This window comes from Grus americana, chromosome 10, assembly GCF_028858705.1.
Source record: "Grus americana isolate bGruAme1 chromosome 10, bGruAme1.mat, whole genome shotgun sequence".
NCBI lineage: Eukaryota > Metazoa > Chordata > Aves > Gruiformes > Gruidae > Grus > Grus americana.
The window spans coordinates 9,106,130-9,124,365 of NC_072861.1; the positions used below are offsets into that span (position 1 = coordinate 9,106,130).

An 18,236-nucleotide genomic window follows, 5' to 3' on the forward strand; every position below is an offset into this window, starting at 1 on the left:
CTTCAAATTTTTCCAACTCTTTGGAAAAGTCTTTGCAATTTCAACTTGAAACTGACAAATGAACTTTAACAGACTAGAGACTGCTTAGGTACTGGCCTGAGCTTTCACACTGCCAATGCCAAAGCCACCCATTGTTGCTTTCTAGCCATACCTCACTAACATAAAACAGGTTAAGACTTCCACACACACACACCCACTCTTAAATACTTGAAGTTTCCTTGGCTGTGCAAAGCAAGCACATATTTTGTCCATGAGAATGCCTTTGAGCAGTATCGCTTTTGTCAGTTAGGTTTCTCTTGTGCGTTGTAATTCTTGCCAGGAGACATCTCCTGACTTTTTTTTTTTTTTTTTTTTTTTGGTCTCTGGAAAGGTTTCCTTTGGCAGAATGGTCTCTCTGTTTTAGCTATTGGGTAAGGTGTTGGTCCCCCTGAAATCAACAGGAGCCACCAAATTCTAAAATGCCAGAATTTTTCACCTCCTGTCTTTAAAACCACTTAAGACTAGAAGTATGCAATGCTTTGTCAGTTTGAAAATGCTCCAGCCTTTTCTTGATGTTTTCTATCAAACTATTGGGCTTAGAAAAACTAACAGCAGAGGTGGAACACTCTCGTATTTCTGAAACAAGTTTATAAACAACTTCCAAATAATTAATTTTCTTTTTACTAAAAAAAAAAAAAGTTTTCATAACTGAAGTCTAGAAATTTTTGAAAACAAATTTAAAAAAAAAAAAGATATATAGCCAAATGTTATGAGGCCAATAAAAATGGGTTTGCAAAGTCTTATACAAAATGTCACTCATAAACATTCTTCAAGGTTTTGAGAAAGCTATTTTTTACCTAAAGACATTTGTTTTAATGTGCAATTCATTAGTATTACATTATCATACTGTTACAGTAGTTGTAAGAGTTTAATAATTGATTTTCATGTCTTAACCAGTGATGTATAACTGCAAAGTCTGAATGCAGGCGTAGCAACCAAGTTTTGCTGGGGAAGGTAGGACTTTACAGGAAATTTACACTCTCACTCTTTAGAAACATAGATGGTAACAAAGTATAAGCAGTCAGACTACAGCAAGGCGGGGCTCCTGCCAAAGGAGCCAAACATGATACTACAGCCAGCTCGCAGAGGCCTCACCAGCCAGGGCCCTGGCCCACAAAACAAGAGCGAGAGAGCAGGGAAGGCAGCAGGGGTTAAGCAAAAATTCAAATACCAGACAAGTTTGCAGTGGCAAGGCAGGTCCAACATCAAGGCAGGCAGTCTGCAGGCCAGAGTCAGCCCAGGAATCATCAGGCAGGACCACAGCAACAGGCAGAGCTAAGATGAAGCTGGGAAGTCAGCCCAGCTCATGATCTGATCAGCAGGATCCGTGGCCAAGCACAGGCACACCTAAAACAGAGCTCAGGCAGAGACTGAAGGCCCAGGGCTGTGCTTAAACGAAGCCCCTGGGCCATGGGCAGGGATGTGGGTGGAGGCCCCAAATGAGGCTGGTCAGGGCCATTAAATCCTATTGGTGCACTTGGGCATCCTGACATAAATCAGTAGAATATCCAATCTCGTATCTTCATGCTTAAGCAAGAAAAGAGGAGAATTGTGATTGTGGTTTGACCTATGCTGCATTTTCTGACCCCCGAGTGCCTGATTTCTCAACCACCATATTACAGTAATGCTATGTCTACCCATAGTTTATATAAACGCACAGTATGTTAAACAACTGACTTACAATGTGATACTTTTGTTTCCACTGAATTCTAGACCATCTGTGTACTGAAAATATTCTAGACTTGGAAAGATCTGATCTATTCAGTTCTTTCACTGAGTAGTTACTGATACTCCTGGAGTATTCTTCTTTATGTACTTTGACATTTGTGTTTCATTCCTTTTTTCATTGCAATTAAGCATCTGTTGGATCCCAAAGCTTAGTTGATACTTCCGTACTTTTGAAATGTCTTCCTTGTTCATCTTAAACCCTTAAAATTCTCTATTTATGTGCAGTTCAAATTATGAAAGTTAATGCAAGCTTTTTTCCCAAGGCTTAGAGTTCCTATAGCAGGGTTTCAGGTCACCTAATTTCTGAGAAACTGTTTGATCCATGTCTGTTGATAAGTAATTTTTTTTTTTTTCTTCATCTTTCCTAGCTGAGGTAATCTGCTATCTCATATTGTGGGACACAGATCAGGATATCAGCAGCATTACAAGATACAATTGTAACAGGCACTCTGTACTTTTTGGAATAACTCCTGATCAGTGTGTAAAGTGTCCAGCTGGCTAACTGTATCCCCCAATCTATAATTAACAAAATACATGATTCTTCTGTTGGCAGGGAGAAGATTCAAAGCATACCAACTTTGACCAAGTTCTTACTTGGGAAATTCGGGCAGAAAGGACCTGTTTCAGTGCCTCACACAAAGGGATTTGATCCCAGCAGACTGTTTCAGTAGTACTGCAGCACAGTCATTTGCTTCCCTAGTTCTGGCTGGCTGGGACTAGAAGCAAAAGAGAAACGACAAGTTTTGTTCCAAGTGAAAAGAATGAATATGTAAGAAGTTAAAGCACCTGTGCTGGGTCAAACCAAAAGCCCATCTAGCTCAGTATCCTATTTTGAACAGTGGTCAGGGGTGGGTGCCTTGCAAGAGAGAAATGCTTTTCAACTTTTCCATGCAAAAACTATTTCCCCCACACCTCTTTTTCAGACACAGTGGGCAGGACAACTGCATAAAAGCTAGTAATTAATGTTTTATGTAAGATAAAAGAGATCCAGATCTTGCTGATATAAACAAACAGCGCTGTTGTCTTCAGTGCCAGTTATCTCTGCTGAGGATATTACCTAAAAATTTTAGATAGAAAGAATAGTCTAAATTTAGACATTACTCCAGTAGCCATATCAGACTTCATAATCTGTCTACTTTAGATGTCTTCTAGCAGATCATAGACTGCTCTGTTTCTAGTCTGACACTTTGTTTTGATTTTAATAACCCAACATGAATTAAAATAGCAGGTGCATAGCAACACCTTTTTAGAATGAGGAGCATTTGATGCTAATAAGCATGTTTAGCCAAGACTTTGCTGAGCCATGGCTTTCATCTTAGCCCAACAATACGTATATGATAAAAACCAATTAACCCCTTAGTTTCTGGCCAAAGGATTGTGAAAAGCATGTATAAAATATCAACACAAAAATTATAAGTCAGTGAAGTTATAGGAGACCATTAGGAAAAGGGGAAAGAGTCAGTGTGGTCACTTGAATAATATGACTGTACTTTGTATTTTTAATAATAACGCGTTGGAAAAGCTAGACATGGTCTGATAATAGACTGATGCATCGAAAAGGAACCAAACACTACGGAGAAGGATTCCTGCCCAACATAAAAATGAGAGAAAAATGTGGGCATAGACACAAGCAAACTGCATTTCACATCTAGTAGAAAACTGAGAGCTTGTTCAATGAAAGGGTTAATGAAGGGATTACAAGAATGAACTCCAGGCAGCCAGTGGATTCAATTCCTGTAGATTGTTGGGACAATCTTTGTCTCTTGTAATTGCTTTGTTCATTACCCTCTTAAATCCCCAAAACAAACAACAAACAAGCCAAGCCCTCCTGTCACACAGATATAGTCTTGCTATTACAAAAGTTCCACTTGTTAAAATCACTCTTGTCTATTTCTGTGCTTTTTAACATTTTATCCTCTTCCCAGGTTGAAGGTCAACAGAACTCACAAAGAAAATATTGTAATTTGTTTCACTAGCAAACTAGTACTTTACTGGACACACATACTGTATCAGACTGTGATAGTGCAGGCTTTATGTTTTAGCTGAGTCCAATTTAGAATTCTGAAAAGACATCTTGGTTGGACTTGATGATCTAAAGGGTCTTTTCCATCCTAAATGATTCTATGATTCTGTTACAGGTTTCTGCTACAACAAGTTCGATTACCATTTAGTTTCTCTTCCAGCTTCTAGGGCAAACCCTATACACTCCAAATTTCTCTCACATGTTATCAAATAGTGCAAATCTTTTTGCATTCTTTTCCAGAAGTTCAGCAGTGCTTTCGCTTCCCCCAGGCCTACCGTATAATTTTTTTCCCTACTCCAAAGCCAGTCATTCACCAGTCTCCATCCTCATCAAGCTGCAGCTTCAGCTGAGGGAAAGACAATAGGCTGGGTATCATTTAAGGCCTGATAAGCTGCCCCTCACCCTGCCTTTTCCTCATGCTACTCTTTTTTTGTATGGTACCTGAAATACAGCCAGCTACTAGCCATTTCAGAGATTAGTAGTCAAGATCCTAATTTGTTCTTCAATTTGTTCCCTTCTGCAGCCCTAAGGATCCTCCTGCGGAACTATTACAGTTAGACAAGCAGAGTAGACTGGTGATCAGGACATGAAGTAGAGCACAAGGGAAAAAATTGGTGTGAGTCTTAGTCACTGGGACCTCTTTCTGGAGAGTGAGTCCAGTATGGGGAGTTGTGCTGTATAGATTGAGTCTAGCAGTGCAGACATCTTGCGTATAGTGGCAAGACTGCAAATCGCAAGTTGTCGAACTACTGCCCCAGAACAAGTGTCCCAGATCCTTTATGATGGAGAAATTTTCCAGAGATTCCCTGCATCACTGAAGTTTCCAATCTCTCCATGACTTCAGAACTTGAACAACATTTCACGCCTGTCATTCTGAATCATCAGACTCTGCACCTTCTGATAGGAAACACCAGCGAAATGGCAGATCTTAAAGAGAAATCCAACCTACATGACAGAATGAGAGGGACTTCTAGGAGGTGCTTATTAAATTCAATTTTTTTAAATATTGTTGGTCTCAGATATGACTTAGTGTTAAAGGTATAATTACATTCATTCTCAGCAAGGAAACAGAATTACTTAAGTGAGCGCATCCCCCAGAGTTTTCTTCTTTGGCAATAAGATGTCTTGATTCAGTTTCAGTTTGGACGAAGCTGTTAATACACTACATTCTGCAGAAGCGTCTATTAATCTAGAAAGTTCAGATGCATTGCATACAGATTTTACATGGGTAAACCTATGTATTTGAAGTCAATGAGCTTAAACTGTGCAGCATAATTAGAGGAATGAGCCTCAGGTTGCTTTGTCAAAGCATTCTTTAATTGCTGGATTTTAGGATTATTGGATTAGGAGATTAGATGAGATGCTTGGAAATCTTAATTTGGAGCATCTAGTAAAGTAAGGCTTCTCATGAATCAGAGTTACAATGTACCTATCAACCTCACAGTTTGTATAAATTGCTGTAGTAATTGTTCAAAGATAATTTCATGCTAGGACAATAGGATTCTCTGAACTCCCTTCTTTTCTAGCACATTTTTTAATTTTAAGGAACTTACTAACTTTTCTCCATGAGAAACAATTGCCAACTTTCATGTAGCCATGGATGTTCTAGTCACTCTAAGCATGGTTCGTGAATCACTAAGCTTCCTTGCCCATATGTTACTAAAGGAATCCTGATACCGACCAGACATTGCATGGCATTCACCTTGCAGTGTATGTTAATTACTTAATTACACTGTGATTAGTAAGCACAGCTACATTTTTTATGGCATTCTTACATTTACAAGACATACTCTGTTGTCAAAGCATTCTGCTTTGGTTAAAGTGTCTCCAAGTCCCAAAGAACATGGTGGACTACAGGCTCTCCTCTTTTTTTGCAGTGCAATAGCAGATTCACTAGCAAGTGCAGAGTCTTCACACATGGCACACAGAAAGTTGTTCTGTCATTCTATCTTATCTCACTTCCAAGGGAGACTTAATGCTTCACTCCTAAAAGTTTCTGTGATAAAGATTTCTCCAGCTGCTGGTGCTCTCCCTGCTTGGTCCAACAGGTCGCATACCACACATACAGCTATGAAAACCACAAGAGAGACTGTCTATATGCTGTATATATGTATGTGTACAAGTAGAGAAGTAATGGCAGAATAATAAATAGGTTACCAAATAGGGAGGGAAACTTTGGGCTCTGGTTGAAATGCCTCTTAAGAAAAATGCTATGAAGTTGGTCAGGTCAGGTCAAGAGGAGCTGGAGACATGTGTGTGCCTGAAAGGCTATGACCTTATTGGCATTACAGAGACGTGGTGGGACAGCTCCTATGACTGGAGTGTTGGGATGGAAGGGAAGGGTACAGGCTCTTTAGGAAGGACAGGCAGGGCAGATGAGGAGGGGGCATTGCCCTCTACATCAATGACCAGCTGGAGTGCATGGAGCTCCACCTGGGGATGGATGAGAAGCCCACCAAGAGCCTATGGGTCAGGATTAAATGGAGGGCTGGAGCAGGGGACATCATAGTGGGGGTCTGCTACAGGCCACCTGACCAGGGGGACCGAGCAGATGAAGCCTTCTATAGGCAGATAGGAGCAGCCTCACACTCACAAGCTCTGGTCCTTATGGGGGACTTCAACCACCCTGACATCTGCTGGAGGGGCAACACAGCTGAGTGCAAGCAATCCAGGAAGTTCCTGGAATGTGTTGATGAGAACTTTCTCCTCCAAGTGATAGAGGAGCCCATGAGGAGAGGTGCCATGCTGGACCTTATTCTCACCAATAAGGAGGGCCTGGTAGGGGATGTCAAGCTCAAGGGCAGCGCTGGCTGCAGTGACCACGAAATGGTGGAATTCAGGATCCTCAGGGCAGCGAGGAGGGCGCACAGCAAGCTCACTATCCTGGACTTCAGGAGAGCTGACTTTGGCCTCTTCAGGGATCTGCTTGGTAGAATACCATGGGACAAAGCCCTGGAAGGAAGAGGGGCCCAAGACAGCTGGTTAATATTCAAGGGTCACCTCCTCCAAGCTCAGGAGCGATGCATCCCAACAAAGAGGAAGTCAAGCGAAAACACCAAAGGCCCCCATGGATGAACAAGGAGCTCCTGGGCAAAGTCAAACAAAAAAAAGGTAGCCTACACAGGGTGGAAGCAAGGGCAGGTAGCCTGGGAAGAATACAGAGAAACTGTCTGAGCAGCCAGGGATCAGGTTAGGAAAGCCAAAGCCCTGACAGAAATTAGTCTGGCCAGGAATGTCAAGGACAAGAAAAGCTTCTATAGGTATGTCAGTGATAAAAGGAAGACGAGGGAAAATGTGGGTCCCCTCCAGAATGAAACGGGCGACCTGGTTACCCAGGATATGGAGAAGGCTGAGGTACTCAATGACTTCTTTGCCTCAGTCTTCACTGGCAAATGCTTGAGCCACACTGCCCAGGTCACAGAAGGCAGGGACTGGGAGAATGCAGAACCGCCCACTGTAGGAGAAGATCAGGTTCGAAAATATCTAAGGAACCTGAAGGTGCACAAGTCCATGGGACCTGATGAGATGCATCCGCAGGTCTTGAGGGAACTGGCGGAGGAAGTGGCCAGGCCACTCTCCATCATATTTGAGAAGTCCTGGCAGTCCGTCGAAGTTCCCACCAACTGGAAAAGGGGAAACATAACCCCCATTTTTAAGAAGGGAAAAAAGGAAGACCCAGGGAACTACAGGCTGGTCAGTCTCACCTCCGTGCCTGGCAAGATTATGGAGCAGACCCTCCTGGAGACTATGCTCAGGCACATGGAAAACAAGGAGGTGATTGGTGACAGCCAACACGGCTTCACTAGGGGCAAATCGTGCCTGACAAACTTGGTGGCCTTCTGTGATGGGGTTACGGTGTCGGTGGATAAGGGAAGAGCAACTGACATCATCTACCTGGACTTGTGCAAGGCATTTGACACTGTCCCACACGACATCCTTGTCTCTAAATTGGAGAGACATGGATTTGATGGATGGACCACTCGGTGGATAAGGAATTGGCTAGATGGTCGCACTCAAAGAGTTGTGGTCAACAGCTCAATGTCCAAGTGGAGAACGGTGATGAGTGGCGTCCCTCAGGGGTCGGTACTGGGACCAGCACTGTTCAACATCTTTGTCAGCGACATGGACAGTGGGGTCGAGTGCACCCTCAGCAAGTTTGCCGACGACACCAAGCTGTGTGGTGGGGTCGACACGCTGGAGGGAAGGGATGCCATCCAGAGGGACCTTGACAGGCTGGAGAGGTGGGCCCGTGTGAACCGCATGAAGTTCAACAAGGCCAAGTGCAAGGTCCTGCATGTGGGTTGGCGCAATCCCAAGCACAGCTATAGGCTGGGCAAGGAATGGATTGAAAGCAGCCCCGAGGAGAAGGACTCGGGGGTATTGATTGATGAGAAGCTCAACATGAGCTGGCAGTGTGTGCTTGCAGCCCAGAAAGCCAACCATGTCCTGAAGAAGTATGTGACCAGCAGGTCGAGGGAGGTGATCCTGCCCCTCTACTCGGCTCTTGTGAGACCCCACCTGGAGTACTGCGTCCAGCTCTGGAAACCCCAGTACAGGAGAGACATCGAGCTGTTGGAGAGAGTCCAGAGGAAGGCCACAAAGCTGATCAGAGGGATGGAGCACCTCTCCTATGAGGACAGGCTGAGAGAGTTGGGATTGTTCAGCCTGGAGAAAAGGCGGCTCCGGGGAGATCTAATTGCGACTTTCCAGTACCTGAAGGGGGCCTACAGGAAAGATGGTGAGGGACTGTTTATCAGGGAGTGTAGTGACAGGACAAGGGGTAATGGGTTTAAGCTGAAGGAGGGTCGATTTAGATTAGATGTTAGACAGAAATTCTTTACTGTTAGAGTGGTGAGGTACTGGAACAGGTTGCCCAGAGAGGTTGTGGATGCCCCATCCCTGGAAGCGTTTAAGGCCAGGTTGGATGGGGCTTTGGGCAATGTGGTCTAGTGGAGGGTGTCCCTGCCTGCAGCAGGGGGGTTGGAACTAAATGATCTTTAAGGTCCCTTCCAACCCAAACCATTCTATGATTCTATGAATATTGAGCAGAAATGTCTGGTAAATTCTGCTGGGAGTTCTGAGCCTATAGGTTTAGAGTCCAGATGTTTCAAATGGGACAGTTAATGTAATAGTACTATGCTGCTCTTTCCTGAGATGGTTTCATAAGCATTAGGAAGATGACTTTTGATTAGTATATTAGGATTTTCAAAAGTTATTACTAATACTGTCATCAAGTTTTGTGAAGCAAACAGAAGAGGAATTCTGCTCACAAGCAATATGGAGACAGCTGTGATGGCCGTATTCCTGAGTTAACAGAATAGTCGTCAGCACTTCAAAGCACCATATTCCCATACCAATTAGTATTTGCACTGCTAAAATGACAGCATCCAAAATAAAAGCCAAAACACTGAAGTGTCCCAGTATGATGAAGATAATGACTGTCTGAACAGAAGGATCAATATGGGAAGGTGTAAATTACATTCTTATTTTCTGGGGTAGAAAACCCCATAACCCACCACTTTGGTACAATTTTGGCATCTTTTAAAATCAACTGCTATTTTTTGTCACTGATTTCCACAAGGCCAGAACTGTGCTTTTTGGGTCTGACAGTCTTGTCAGGATTTAACATACCTGAATTAGCAGATTGTATATAGTGATAGCTTTTGTATTTTCAAATTGAAACTGTAGGAATAAAAAAAATAACAGTTTATCACGTCCTTCATTGGTGACAGAGCTCTGTCAAAAATAAATGTTTTCACTAAGTTCCCACTATTTCAAAAATTTCTGTCTGAGGTAGCACAGAACTCTCCAACTCCCTTTAAAATAGTGATCTGTGTTTCTGTTTAACCCAGGGACTGATACAAAATGGTTATACTACTGGGTAGCATAAAATAAGGAAATAAATAGCTTAGCAGATGTTCAGTGGGATACGTTTTTTTTCTCTATTGTGGGTGCCTGTTCACTACTGTTGAACTGAAAAGAAAGTATCTGCAAAAGCCACTTGCATGCCTAAACTGGAAAGGCAGTCTGACTAAGTCTTGTCTAAGAGTCAGAACCAGAGAAGCCTCTATCATGACAAAAAAGGGAGCTCTAATGTAGGGCAGGCCTTTTGGCAGCATAGCCTCTCAACCTGCTAGCAGGGATTGCAATCTTTCCCACATTTTACACCAGTGTAACTATACTGTCTTCAAAGAATATTCACCACATGCACCAATTCAAGTCTGATCAGAGTACAGCCTTTCTTTACACATCCTCCTGAAGCACTTATTTCTGGGAGATATTGCAGCAAAACTCATATACAAAAAGCTAGAACACATAGCTTGTAAATAGGCACAGAAGTGGATATGAATCACTTCCCACCCCCCACACCCATCCCATGCCCTTAGGTATTACTGTAAACTGGAGGCCTTGAAATCAGGAGAAATCTCTGGCCTGTTCTGAATTGCTCTCACAGGTAACATTATCCCCAAAGAGCATGATACCAACCACACATGATTTGGGGGTCAGTAGAACCACTGCTAACTTTATGTTAATCAATTCTTTTTGTGTGCCACTGGCTCTAAAAAGCCAGTTGGCTTTTTTGGCTTCTTTGCCTCTTAAGAGATATACAACATATAGTTCTAAAGGTTTTTCTATTCTCAGAGATTTACAGAAAGAGAAAAGCATAGAAGGTTATAGTAAGTGTGTGAATCCTGCCATTTAGATTATAGAAAATTTTTTGTAATCAAAAATATCCTTGCCAGAAACAGTTTCAGGTTTCTTTGGTATTTAGAAATCCTTTGCTAAACAAAGTAAAAACGAATGATAAACAAAATCAAGTTTCCTTTGAGCCTGATGTTCCTGCAGCTGCACTCCACTTTTAAGAGTAACCCATTAGCAATTAATTTAGAATGACACTGGCAAGCAGTCCCCAGACTTTAATTAATACCTTTTTGACAAGCTCATAATCTTTCTAGTTAATAAAGTCTCCCTTAAATTAGTTTAACTCTGATTTCACTTACCGTTGTAGGCAATCAGCATCAAATCTAGGTACTTTACAGTACTTTCTCATTTAAAATGCTTTTTAAAAGAGAATTTACCGTTACATTTTACAGAGTAGAAACAGCATTTGATGATCACCCTCAATCTAGTGGCAGAGCTGGAAAGAAAATCTAGGTTCCTGAATGCCCTTCTACTGTTCAATTGATTAAGCAATGGTGGTGTCTCCTGTCTCAGTATCTGGCAAGGAAAGGATTAAATTTTGACTCCAAGTTACATAACTGATTCTTTTCCTTTATGCCAATATTAAGATCTTAGAAATTTATAGTACAATATTGTAAATATAACACAGTGAATTATTGTCTGTAAATGTTACATAAGTAATAAGTATCAGTATAGGACAACTTAGAGGTCAACTTTTCATTTAAATTCGTGCTCTTAATATATGTGTCTACTTTTGAAAACTTTGCCCTTAAAATTCTGTGTCAGTTTTACCCTTATGTCTCAAACACAGAACCAATCTACATGAGGACATTATGCAGCCAATGTCCTGCGGAATAGGAGATTATACTATGAGTTGGAAAAGATGCTGAGATAAAACCTCCTTTGACCTCTTGGTAAGTCAATAACTTTCATATAAATGTTCTGAAATGTGCTATACGTGTGCTTGTTTCATATGTGTATTATGAGGAAAAAAATATAAATTCTTTACTCACTTGAGCCCATTTTCTTATATAGATGCTATAATGAGATAATTTTTGATATGTAAGATTACCTCAACCTTTCTTTCTACTTTGCCTACAAAATAAACTGAGGTGCATGATTTACTGTCAGGCTTTGAGTCTGATAGGTTTTTTCAGAATTTAGAAAACTCCAGCTACCAGAGTGTAAAGTCTTAAACTGATTACACCTACAAAGAAAGGAGATGTTTTAATTTTAAAGCTAATCAATGTTTTGCATCTAACAGACAACTGTAAGAAATATCTGTCTAAGCATTGGACAACCCTACTACCCTAAGTGTAACTTACTGCCAGGGGAGATTGAAGTAGGATCATTTTTGAAGGTAATTTTTGCCAAGTGAGGATATAACAGTTTTAATTTGGTGATTCACAGGCATGGCTTGTTTTAAAGTAAAAATACTTTTCACCTAAGATGAAGAATGAGGTGAAAATGGGGTATGAAAAAACCAAGAGTTGCTTATTAATCTTCTCCACCTTAAATAAATGTAAAAACCTAATTTAAAAGTCTGTCCCATTAACAAGAACTAAGATAATCATGATGGCTGAGAAAGGTCAGTGATGCTATGCAACTTGGGATCATGAGACCAGAAGACATCTCACCACCTCTTGTTGTGAGCAGTCTGTCTGTGCACTCCAAAAGTATTTGCCTACGATATTTAAACTGAAAATAACATGTCTCAAACCCTCTCTAGAAGTTTTAGTAGCAATATGCATCAGCTTGTATCATGACCTTATAATACTAACTTTGCACAAAGGAGTTATTTTAGGTTGCTTCTTTTTTCTTCGTTTTTTCCTCTTCTTAAGTCAATGCTTGGGGGGCGGGGGGGAAGACATGAGACAGATATTAACTAGCAAGGAAAAGTGCAAAAGATTTTTTCGATCAGTAGGATTCCTCAGCTGAATTTCTACAATTTTTCCTTAAGTGCTTGCTGCCTATGTCAGTATCAGCATACTGAACTAGAGGCCTTATTGCTATGACAATTCCCATGTTTCTGTGGCAATGATAATTCCATTCCAGAAGCCACAAATTAGAAAATGGTTTCTTACAATGAAACACCAAATGAAACACAACTTGGTCTTCCTCCTTTCTCATGCGTGTTAACTGTAAAAAGTTTCTTTGTCCGGAATGTGGCTCTGATTACATTTCTCTATCCAAAAATAAACATGGCCCAAAAGAAAAGGATATAGGGAGGGGGGAAAGCTTGTCAATGGGCCACCCTCAGGAAAACCTCACAAGATCTACTGTCTGTCTGTGCAAGCCATGGAAGAGCTAAGGAAGTGATCCCAGCTTGGTGGTCTTATTTTTAATTAAAACAAATGAGGCTCGCTCAGCTGCTGCAGATAAATATTTGATGAAAAGAAACAGGGACAGATGTCAAAAAAATGTAGTAAATAAAGAATAAGACCAGAAAAGCGAATGTTACAATGGCATGTTATATACCAACCCCCCCCCAACCACCAAAAAACAAACAAACAAAAACCTAAACAAGAAACCAACTTTACAGATTTCTGTCAAATGTCTAATTTTACTAAGATCTGTCCAAAAGCGGGAAGACTAATTCTTCATATTTATTTTGACAAAGTAGAATGAAAATACAAATGCATATAGATAAAGAAAAGTTTTAAAGTCAACTTGTTGCACATTATGTGCTTAAACAAAAGAGTTAGTTCTTGGGCCATTGATGAGACAGAAGACTTCAAAGTCATTTGTATACTTCCATGAGAGTTTATGTTGATTTTAGATTGACTGATAGAGTTTTGCTCCAAAATATATGTTAAGAATGCACAGTGAGAAGGTGCCTAGCAAAATATAATAGCAACATCTCTATTGCATTAATCTGTCACAACATTTGTAAGTCATGTCCTTTATGAATGGTTAATATTAAAAGGTGAATGTGGTACCTCCAAAGGTCCTTGCCACTTAAATTACCCTATGACTTGATAGCATTTGGTCCAGATTTACTTTTTAGCAAATGCATTTATACAGTTCTATGAAAAAACTGATCTAATGGAATTAACTTAAAAATATGCCATAAAAGAAAACCAAGTCATTAAATAGAGGAAAAAAATATCAGTAGTTGGCTCTTTCAAGGTTAATGTCATCATTGTTAGCATTATAGTGGCATTGCCTGCTAGTTTAAGGTCCGATGTTGCCATTCACAGAATCACAGAATTACAAAATGGTCGAGCTTGGAAGGGGCCTCTGGAGATCATGTAGTCTAACCCCCCTGCCAAAGCAGGATCACCCACAGCAGGTTGCACAGGATTGCGTCCAGGCAGGTTCTGAATATCTCCAGAGAAGGAGACTCCACAACCTCTCTGGGCGGCCTGTTCCAGTGCTCTGTCACCCATAAAGTGAAGAAATTTTTTCTCATATTGAGATGGACCTTCCTGTTGTTCCAGTTTGTGCCCATTGCCCCTTGTCCTGTTGCTGGGCACCACTGAAAAGACTCTGCCCCTATCCTCTTGACACCTGCCTTTTAGATATTTATAAGTGTTGATGAGATCCCCTCTCAGTCTGGGTAAAATGGATATTTCCATTGAGTCCAATGTGAATTGTATATCTGAGTGTGAAAGAACTGTTTTTATAAGTAGGCCTTACAAAACCGTAGAGTGAGTGTGAACCACAGGAGTTTCAATGGCAATATTTAATATGACACCAACATTTAAAAATAGCACAGTGGATTAGGTCACCAGCAGCTGGATAAATTGCTATAATCCAAATTCTGAAAATATAAATACTAGAGTTACGAATGAATGAATGAATGAATGAATGAATTGAGTTCTGGAATATATACCTGACTCTGAAGATCATTAAGAAGAAAAAGTAAAAAGTCAATTGACAGCAGTATGTAAGGTTCTATCTACATGGGGATACTATAGAGCTACAGAGTCCAGCAATAGGCACAGGTGAAAGCAGAGCAATATCCAGTGACATAAAACAAAAATTAAACAACTTCAGATGAGAGATGAGGAGCAAATTTTAAACACTGTGGAAAAGTAACCTTAGATTGCAGTGAACTTTCCATAATCGGAGGTAATTAAATCAACCTAGAATTCTAATGACTATGTATTGGTTAAATTGAGAGGTATGAACCTCTATAAAACTACAGGAGGTATTTCATAGCTTGCAGAAGGTTGAAATAAATGATTGTAATTGTCTCTTCTGGCCACAGCACCTGCAAATTTGTAGTGTTCAGCATAACATTGTATCCCAAGCCTCTTGAGGTTTTCTGAAGCTGACACAAAACTCCTAATCCATGGGTCATGCACAATACCTGTCCTTTCCGTTGTTGCAACTTTCAGACAAAACCGAAGAGTGATAGTCTCAAGTGCAAAACAATCAGATAGGTAAATTTTAATTTGAGGATCAAGCACAAAGAACTCAATAGCAACCTTGCTTGGCACAGATTTACTTGCGATCTGATGGAACCAATCTGAAACCAACAAGCTCCCAGAGATAACAGTTTGTCAATTTCCCATTTCAAAGGCAGCATGATAATTGAAAGCTTCCAGATATATCACATGGAAATCAAACTTGCAGCAAACAGCAAACTTTCTGATAAAGGCCTAAGCCTAATTCCATTGAAGTCAATGACAAACCCCAGCAGCTTTCAATAAAAGTTGAGTGAGGGTCAAGGTGAAAAACAACTCTGAGAACAGTTATAATCAACTCAATCCCCACTTAGAACATAAAAAATGTGAGAGGATTCTTTACAACTGGGTTGAGAATTTACAAAGAGTGAGTTGCAATGATCTCTGACACTGAGCACTTTAAGGGACCCTTGCAGGAAGCTGATAGCATTTGGCAAGGTCAGCATGTCCCCAGTTAACATGGCAATACCATACCCAGCTGAGAACTTACATGGAACCTGACAGCAGTTACCCGCTTTATTTAGCCTCAAGCTATCTACGGGCTGTCAACGCAAGCTGCAGCCAAACTGTTGTACTGGAGTGTAAACACACAAAGTGTGGCTGATGAAGCAATAAATAAAATGGGGGGGGGGGGGGGGGGCAACAAGTTTACCTCTGTTTTCTAAACAAGTGTAAGGACTACAAAATGTACAATGCCAAATTTATGGCATGTCCAGTGCAAGACATGAAAGAGGCAAGGAATTGATATATATGCTGCTTCTGTATGTCTCTGAAGCTGGCTGCAACTAGAAATGTGATTCAGCCTGAGATCAACAAAGAGTGACTGCACTGGATTCACACGCACCGATTGCAGATAAACACTTAAAATACCCATACACCAGTTCTATGCTACTGGAGCTACGTCCAAGCAGTGTTGTCATTTACATAGGCAGAAATTGAGCAACTTTTCTAAGGAACTTCCCTTCTATTTTTCAGAGTGCAAAGGAAATGTTTAGTGTTCCTAATCATCAGTGATGTGTTTTATAGCGATCATGTCTGCAAAGACTACTGTGCTGGGTGAAATACAAGCAAAGAGGAAAAAACACATTTTCTCCACTTTCTTGTTAAAAAAGGTAAGGAGAAGGGCCCTGAACAATAGTCACTCCTTCCTCTCTTTTGCGGATGAGGTTAAGGCAGACAGAAATGAAAGGACTCACCAAGGTTATGCCACACAGTCAGGATTTAAACTCAGAACTTCTGAATTTGACCCCAGTGCCTGAACCACACATTCATTTTCTTCTCTGTGTTCCCCCACAGTCTTAGGCCATGTGGCCACTATTGGTGAAATGAAAAACAGGTGCAGATCCATGAACAGATGGGAGACCAGCCCTGGCTGATCTCTGGAGAATAATACAGGGTTGTTTTCTGGCAAAGAGGATTCCAAAGAACCACAGTGGCAGCACCCCTGCCTTAAAACTGAAGCTGCTCTGCCTCACACTAAATGTTATCTCCACCAGGCCAGCAAGTGGAAGTTTTGAGACATGGTCTGTTGTCTGTCAGCAAAGGACGCTGCTGTAGTGACCTCTCAGACTTGCAATATTGACATCTTTTTTTCAGGCATGCCTATAAAGATGGTAGAAAACTAATTGCAATTCCATTCTTTGCAGTAACTGCAGCCAATGTTTCTAACTTGCTGAAACATGAAGTTTCTTCCCTTGAGTAGACAACTTTGGAATTTCTAACCCTCAAAAAATGCCATTAGTCATATGCAGAATCTTTCTCTGGGAAAATCACTAGTGGTATGGGACAAATCAGCCAGGTAAAGTGAATAATGTATTTGTTCTGGATCCGTAAGGACAGATCTACTTTTGATTTCCAGTTCATGGGGAGCTGATGGCTTGCTCCACAATACGTGGTTAAACAAAGAACTTGGACTGCTTTCTCACAGTGAGAAAGTGATAGTAGATAACTAACAGAGCAATTGCCTGGTCCTAAGCACAGGACAGAATGTTAGGATGCAAAGTACTTCCCTGCCTTGTGTGACTCACAGTTATAGTCCCTGCTTGGTACAAGACGCGTTTTCCCTGCATGTATCGGCCAAAAGAAGGCATGGCAATCTTCAGTTTCCACAGATCCCCAGAGCGCATATCAAACCCAAGAGAATAGCACATGCAAGAGGACAGAGCATGTTTTATCTTAGATATTACTGGTTCCAGCCTTCTCATAGGTTTCTTTTGCTTCTTCCAAAAATGCTCTTTAGTGTACAAGAGAGATGAGTTGTTCTTGCTAAAGCTGCTTTTTCAGCAAAAATGTGTGTCCACTTGTGTCAAGAAACTCAAATAGGACCTGACTGTTTTCTTAGACTCTATTTAAATTGGGTGCACAAAACCTGATTTGCAACAGTAGGCCCAAAACACATTGCTAACATACATGTTTTCTGCTCATGCTAAACTGTAAATCAAATTGGTTGGGAAAAATCTATCTTATCGCAGTTTTACTCAGGTTTTGAAGGAAAACATTCTCCACAGATGACACTAATAGAATTTAACAGCAAAGACCACCCAGGACACTGGGAATCTCAAACTTCTTGGCCTGAGGTTCTCTGATTGTTCTCAGCTTCATGCGTGCTCTTTGAGAGACAAAAAAGAACATTTCCTTCATTTTGAACTTGGATTTCTCTTCCAGCTGAACATTTGCAAAAGCAGCTGGTCCCAGAGGTGGAATGTTCCAAAACCCCATTTGGAGCCAAGTATGTACGCTATGGAGTCAGTTGTGACACCATTTTATAGAGAACAGACAATGAGTTTTGGATCTCATAAGTACCTTTCCTCCCTGCAAATAAGTTCCCTTCCCCCATTCTTTTGGAAACATCTCAGTCTGTATTGGAAACAGAGGATGTAATTTATTTTTATCGCCTTCCCTGTCAAACTGGCCAACTGCCACAGGGTTCTGCTTTCAGATGTAGCAAGAGGCAGGAGAATCACAATGAAGAACCATTCATTTCAGTGGCTCCTCCTCTGTTTCCTTATCTTATTTCGAGGCTACCTACTGTGCTATCTTATCACTCTTTCTAATCCTGCAAAACTTCTCTGCAACTTGACCCCTCTGCAAAAAGAGCTGACCTGCTTAGACCTCCCTGCTTCTCTATTCCTGCTCCCTTCCTTGCAGAGCAAGTTGTTCTTTCCTTTGTTACTTTAAGACTTCTTTTTCACTGCCTCTCTTATCCCCTCACTGCTTTTCCTAGCCTATTACATTGCATTACATTTCCTAGCTGAATGTACGTTCAGCTGTGTGGCCTCCTTGGGGTATGCTTAATTTCTCACTGTCCAGCCTGCCCTTTGATGTCTGCTGAAGAAGGATATATCTTCTTTTCC

At 41.1% G+C, this 18,236-nt stretch overlaps 1 long non-coding RNA gene across 2 annotated transcripts in view; it reads left to right on the top strand.

The window, feature by feature from the left end:
- LOC129210578 (uncharacterized) overlaps positions 1-16,139 on the top strand; it is a 33,303-nt gene extending 17,164 nt beyond the window's left edge. For both annotated transcript variants that reach the window (XR_008578580.1, XR_008578579.1), the window contains exons 2-3: positions 11,283-11,385; positions 15,859-16,139. This is a non-coding gene — a long non-coding RNA (uncharacterized LOC129210578). The remainder of the gene's footprint in view (positions 1-11,282; positions 11,386-15,858) is intronic.
- The last annotated feature ends 2,097 nt before the right edge of the window (positions 16,140-18,236 follow it).